Source organism: Hydra vulgaris, chromosome 04 (assembly GCF_038396675.1).
Source record: "Hydra vulgaris chromosome 04, alternate assembly HydraT2T_AEP".
NCBI classification, from domain to species: Eukaryota; Metazoa; Cnidaria; class Hydrozoa; order Anthoathecata; family Hydridae; genus Hydra; species Hydra vulgaris.
The window spans coordinates 41,859,419-41,866,187 of record NC_088923.1 but is presented as its reverse complement, the minus strand read 5'-3'; positions in this window follow the sequence as shown (position 1 = coordinate 41,866,187).

Here is a 6,769-nt window from a genome sequence, read left to right as displayed (position 1 = left end):
TTGAATTGATTTCCAAGCCAAATCGACATATTTAGCAGCGTCAAGAAGATGTTCGGGCTTCCCGTAATCAACTCCTGCTGCACCTCATTTGCACGAAAGACTACTTTCTTTCAGACATTTCTTTGTATTTACATCGAGGCTGTAATATGGCAATATGTCTTAGAGATATTGATATTTATATCGCTTCTTGAGAGCCGCTATAATCCCCATATCACATGGTTGCTTCCAACTTGTGCAATTTGGAGGGAAGAAAACAACTTTAACAAGATTTCACTTAAACGCCTCAAAATGTCCAGGTGCATTGTTTAATAATAAAAGAACAGGCAAGCCAGTTTTGCGTTTAACTTCAGGAAGAAAGACTTCATTAAACCATTTCCAACATATAGAAACATCCATCCATGCATTTGTCTGACAAAAAACGGTATAGGCCATGTTCTACCGACTATACAAGCAGGTCGTGCAGCTTTTCCAATCATAGAACAGGGTATTTAGTGAGATCCTGTTGTATTGGAGCAAACAGCTAAAGTCACTCTTTCGTTAGATTTTTAATTCTCGTGTAGTTACGAGCTTTCAGTAGGCATTAACAGAGAATATCTAGACAGCAAGCGGAAAATAAGTCCACTTTCGTCCATATTATATACATTTTCGGGCCTGTACATTTTCATAACTGAGTAAAGGTCCTCAAGTTGCTGAAAAAGAACAAGATCATCTTTATCAACTTCAGCTCCTTCTCCAAAGAGATGCATCGATTTTAACCCTCGACGGCGACGAAAGTTTGCGAGCCATTGCCTAGAAACTTTAAATTATTCTTCTTTTATATTTAATTTTTACGCTATTTCTTTTGCTTTCATAATTGCAAACGACGGAGGCACTTTATTCTTTGAACGACGCAATGCATTAATCCAAATATATAGCTTATTTTCTATTGCTTCAAATTTTCCAGACGATAATCGAAACACTTTTTTTCTAGCTTCTTCTGTCGTTAGAAAACTTCTTTTTTCTATTTGATCTTGATTATTCCAGACAGATCGAATTGAATTTTCAGTTACATTATATTCTCTTGCAATAGCTCGTTTGATTGGCGCATCACTTTTTTTAAGTTGAGCTATAATTTCGACTCGTTGATCTTCTGATAATCTCTTTCCTTTGCTTTCAGCCATAAGTAGTAAGGATAAAAAAGTTGGAATAAGAGAACTGTGAATAGACAGCTAAATTTAAAATGAAGTTTTTTGATTAAAGTTTTTTCAATGAGACTTGACTGATAAATCGTTAAAACTTATTATTATCTGTTTAAAACAAGATTTGTCATTTACTTCGATTCGAATTCGATTTATTTATCTATTTACATTCTGATAAAATCATTATCTCGAAATATTTTATAATAAAAACTAGTTTTTAACTTAACACAGGAAAATAATAGTTACGTTTTCTGATCTATATATATATCAATAATAGTTGATCTGATCTATATATATATATATATATATATATATATATATATATATATATATATATATATATATATATATATATATATATATATATATATATATATATATATATATATGCATATATATATATATATATATATATATATATATATATATATATATATATATATGCATATATATATATATATATATATATATATATATATATATATATATCTATATATATAAGATATATATATTTATATGTATATATATATATATATATATATATATATATATATTTATACATACATATATATACATATTTAAATATATGTATATATATAAAATAGATATATACATATATGTATATATATTATATATATATATATATATATATACATATATATATATATATACATATATATATATATATACATATATATAAATATATATATAATAGATACATATATATAATAGATACATATATATATTTATATATATATATATATATATATATATATATATATATATATATATAATAGATACATATATATATATATATATATAATAGATATGTATATGTATATATATATACATATATATATATATATATATATATATATATATATATATATATATATATATATATATATATATATATATATATATATATATATATATATATATATATATATATATATATATATATATATAATACATCTGATTTATATATATCTATAATAGTTACGTTTTCTGATCTAATAACACTTTTAACAAAAAACTCAGTAAAAAATTGAAGCACGATTATTTTGGGCCTAAACGCGCAGTTAACTGGGATGCGCGACTAATTGGGTGCGCAATGAAGCAAGAGACTACCGTACGCTAAGCTTAATCAATATCAAGAAAGTTTTTCAATTCTGTTTAATTATTTTCTGACTCGAGAGGCACTTTGAAACTATCATCAAAATAATACTTTCTATTACAATATTTTTGATTTTTAATATTTTTTTAGAAATAATGACATCTTCTTAACCCACCAAAAATCCTCCACTGCTTACTTGTCTATATCGTCCAAATCTCTTTTCTAATGTTTCACTCTGAAATCTCATAGTTAAATAAAAGGGTATCTATCATTTAGTAAGTCCTCGATGAATGAGGCATGTTAGAAACTAGTAAGTGTTCTTATTTATGTTGCAGCTGTTTGAGGCTTAAAGTAAACTTCTCATAATTTGGTATCTTCTGTGATTGCCAAGCTTCAATCCAATTTGCCATTTCCCTAAGTAATTCAGGTTTTTAATGTCTAGAAACGACTGTGTTACCTAAAATATTACATATTGAATACTGACATTTAGAATTTGATAAAACCTACCAGTGTTCAACAATTTTTCAAAATCTCCCCTACTTTTAAGATCAGGAAAATATAAGTGAATTGCTGCAGATGTAGTGTCATCGAAAGTTGCAAGTGCTAAAGAAACATTTAGTTTAAAATTGCAAGGTTGTAATTCTTTCATTGTTATTTTTGGTGCTTTACTCAAACCAGCATCAAGAGCGATGTCTTTTTTATAAATAATGTGGAAGGTGGTCTATTTAATTTCTCCCACACATATAATTCAGGATCTTCAAGTCTATTAAATTTAAAATCTGGAAATAAAAATATTTTACAATATAACAAGTTATTTCTGATGTTTTTATTATTACATTAGAGGAATGGTTGTCACACACAATAACTCTGACATTAAATTCACTTCCAGTTTTAATACAGAGACATTTAAAAAGTTTCTTTTTTTTAACAAATCAGCATTGATTGTTTTTTCAGGTGAAGTTTTAATCACATACGGAATGTTTTGTTTCAGGCTACCTATCATAAAACAAACTATTCCCTTATGCAATTCTCCGGAATCACTATCGATCATCTCTCCAGTGAAATACTCATCGTATTTTCGCAAGTACATTTCATCAAAAATCAAGAAAACGTGTTGAGATATCTTACCTTCTAATTTTAAATGTTTTGCACAACTAAGAGCATCAATATCTCCACAAGTTATTTTTGTAACTAATTATAATGATGGTAAAAGCAATTCTTCACGCAAAAGTTGCTACGACTGCATAGAAGTATATGAATAATATCGGTGAAAACTTTATAATGTTGAATGATTAAGTAGTTTTTTTTTACATATTTAATTTGCTGTAATTCAGTCAATGCAGATGAAAATTGTTCGGCTTGTGTATGGAGGAAAATTAAAAGCATGTTTTAACAAGATAAACGGCAATTTCTTCCTTGACGAAACCACTAAGGCAATAGCAGAGATGAACCTTTTTAAAATAAATTAACATGCATCTCATTCTTTACACGAATGTATTCTGTAACTTCTAGAACAGATAAAGTACTATGACTCAACTTTTAGTAATATTATCAAAGTTAATAATCAGATCATTAAATAAAAATTGTTCATATTGATTTGGCTGAAATATTTTTTTAGTAAGTGATTTTTTTAATGAATTTGAAGATTTTATAGGTTGTGATGAACCTTCTTCAGTCAAATTTGTGCAGTCAAAAATAGTTGGAATAAGCTTTAGTTTTTTTATCAATTTAAAACGTTAATTCGTGTTACCTTAATTATAATTTTTATTTTAAATGTGTGATACATATAACGGAAGAATTTTTAGATGTCCAATTCTTTCTATTTGCTTATTTAATCCAATTTTTTTTTAACTCTAATTTTTTGGAAACGAAAATACTACTGTAGATACTTCACCATAATTATGATAATTTTACCGACAATTCGCAACGCAACATATGTTAACCATAATTTTGAATCTCCAAAGCTGCTTCGTACATATATACATATATATATATACATAAACACATATATATATGAAGACCTCAGTGGAAAAACCGGCGTTGTCACATTTAAAAAGTATTAAGAAAGTATTTGTTGATCATTAATAAATGTCTTTATTTAAAGCAAAGAAAAAAAAAATTTTGTATAAAAAATTACAAAATGTTTTGTTTTTGAATAAATTTTAAATAAAATAATTATAATATAAACTTTTTTAAATTGCTTAGTTTTATTAGCTTTAAATAAAGACTTTTATTAATAATCAATAAATACTTTCTCAATACTTTTTAAATGTGACAACCCCGGTTTTTCCACTGAGGTCTACATATATATATATATATATATATATATATATATATATATATATATATATATATATATATATATATATATATATATATATATATATATATATATATATGCTTGGTCAGGTACCGAATGACGAAAACGTGAGTGTTGGGGGAGGTGGGGTGGTGCGGCGGAAAAAAGCCAATATTACAAATAACGGTCGTAAAAACTAATAATTTGTTGCGATCTGTTAACATACATTCGGATCAACGTTGGGTTTAGATAGTAAAAACAATCAAGTTTTTGCGATGTTTTTACATACATTAATTCAGCGTTTGTTTATGCACATTATATCAACAACGGGTTATTTACATTGGATCAACGTTGGGTTTAGATCGTAAAAAAAATGGAAGTTTTTGCTATGTTTTCACATACATTGGATCAGCGTTGAGCCTATTACAATTAAAAAAAGAACAATACCCTTATTTGACACCAGAACAAAACAACAGAGGGCTGAAATGTTGCAATTTGCAATGCTTGATTGGGTTGACAAAATCTCAAATATTGATTCAAACTCCGAAGAAGGTCTGAAGTTTCATAGATTTATATTAGAAAACAACATTAAAAGCAAAGTTTGGTTTGGCAAAAGTAGCAAAGAGATTCCTTCGACCTCGACCAACATCTACCGAAGTAAAAAGGTTGTTTTTAGCTGCTGGAGACATTCTTTCAAATCAAAGAAACAGACTTTTGCCAGAAAACATGAAAAAAAAAATGTATTCCGCAGAGAAAATACTTCAATTATTATCTTTAATTATTGAAATTATAGTTTTTGTCAAACTATGTTTCATTGTGATTGCTTAGATATATGTAAAAAAGTTTTTTTTGCTTTAATTCGGTGATCATAAAAGGTTCAGGGATTTTAAACATTCTTTTTCAAATTTCGGCCGAAATTTCGGTTTCGGTTTCGGCCGAAATTTCGGTTTCGGTTACGCCTTCACTGAACCGAAATTTCGGTACTTTCGGTTTCGGCTCAAATTTCGGTTTCGATCGATCACTATTTCAAATAAGTTTGTAACCAAAATTTACTAACTTATTTGAAGTATTACTTTACAAAAGTGTAAGATCTTAATGGAAGACAAACTCGTTCAAGTAACATAAATAAGTATTTAATATATTAAGTAACCCTAAAAAAATCCCTTATAAACAAGCAATAAAAAGTTGATGATAAACAATTTTCAAGTTAAGAAAACTTATAATATTTCTGCATGCTTCACAAAAGGCATTGTAAATAAAATTATTTGCTCTTGAGCAATTATTTTATGTTACTTCTAAACAGAAAGGAATATTTGTTTTCTAAAATGGATGTATCATATTTTTTTTAGTTGTAATAATTACAAATATAGGTTGCAGAAAGACAAAAAACAGAAACTCAATTGAATTTTCAATTTAGTTTCTGTTTTCAAATAAATTGAATTCAAATAAAAAATCCGGATTTGGTTATGCTTACACAATAACTTTAAACATATTGATAAACTATTAAGTTAAAAATTTATTTTGTAACAATGTAAACAATATTTATTTTCACATTCAAACCACCCAAAATTTAAAAAAAAAGTCGTTTTTAAAAGAATTAGCGACTTCTATAAATTTACACGTCATTCAAAGTTTTTCATAAGTGCAAATCCAAGTACGTGAGATTATCAATGTGTCATTTTGTAGCTGTATAATTATCGAACATTTAAGGTAAGTTTTAAGAATTTTAGTAAAGTATTAGTGAAGATATTACGTTAAATGTATTACCACAACAACCTAATTTGGTACTGTGAAAAAACAGCTTTTAAAAGTCAAATAATACTATTCACCATAATGTTAAAAAGTACTAACTCAATGGAATCCATATATATTGGCTCGCCTCAATTAAAGTTTTTGATTTTGTCTATAGATATATTCCTTAGGTGGTATTAGGTGGTATAATAGTATTATTAATAAGTATTATTAAATACCGTCAAATTTTTTCCAAAACACACACCTTAGTGGCCGAAGTGGTTAGCTCACAGAGTTGATGTAAAGTGCCGTGGTTTAAATCCTAACACTGGCTCCTTTTTTTTAAATCTTTCTTAATTTCTCTAAAATACAAATAACACCTTTTTGAAGATTTATAGATATTATATATTTAACATATATAAAAATATTATACACTATAGCAAA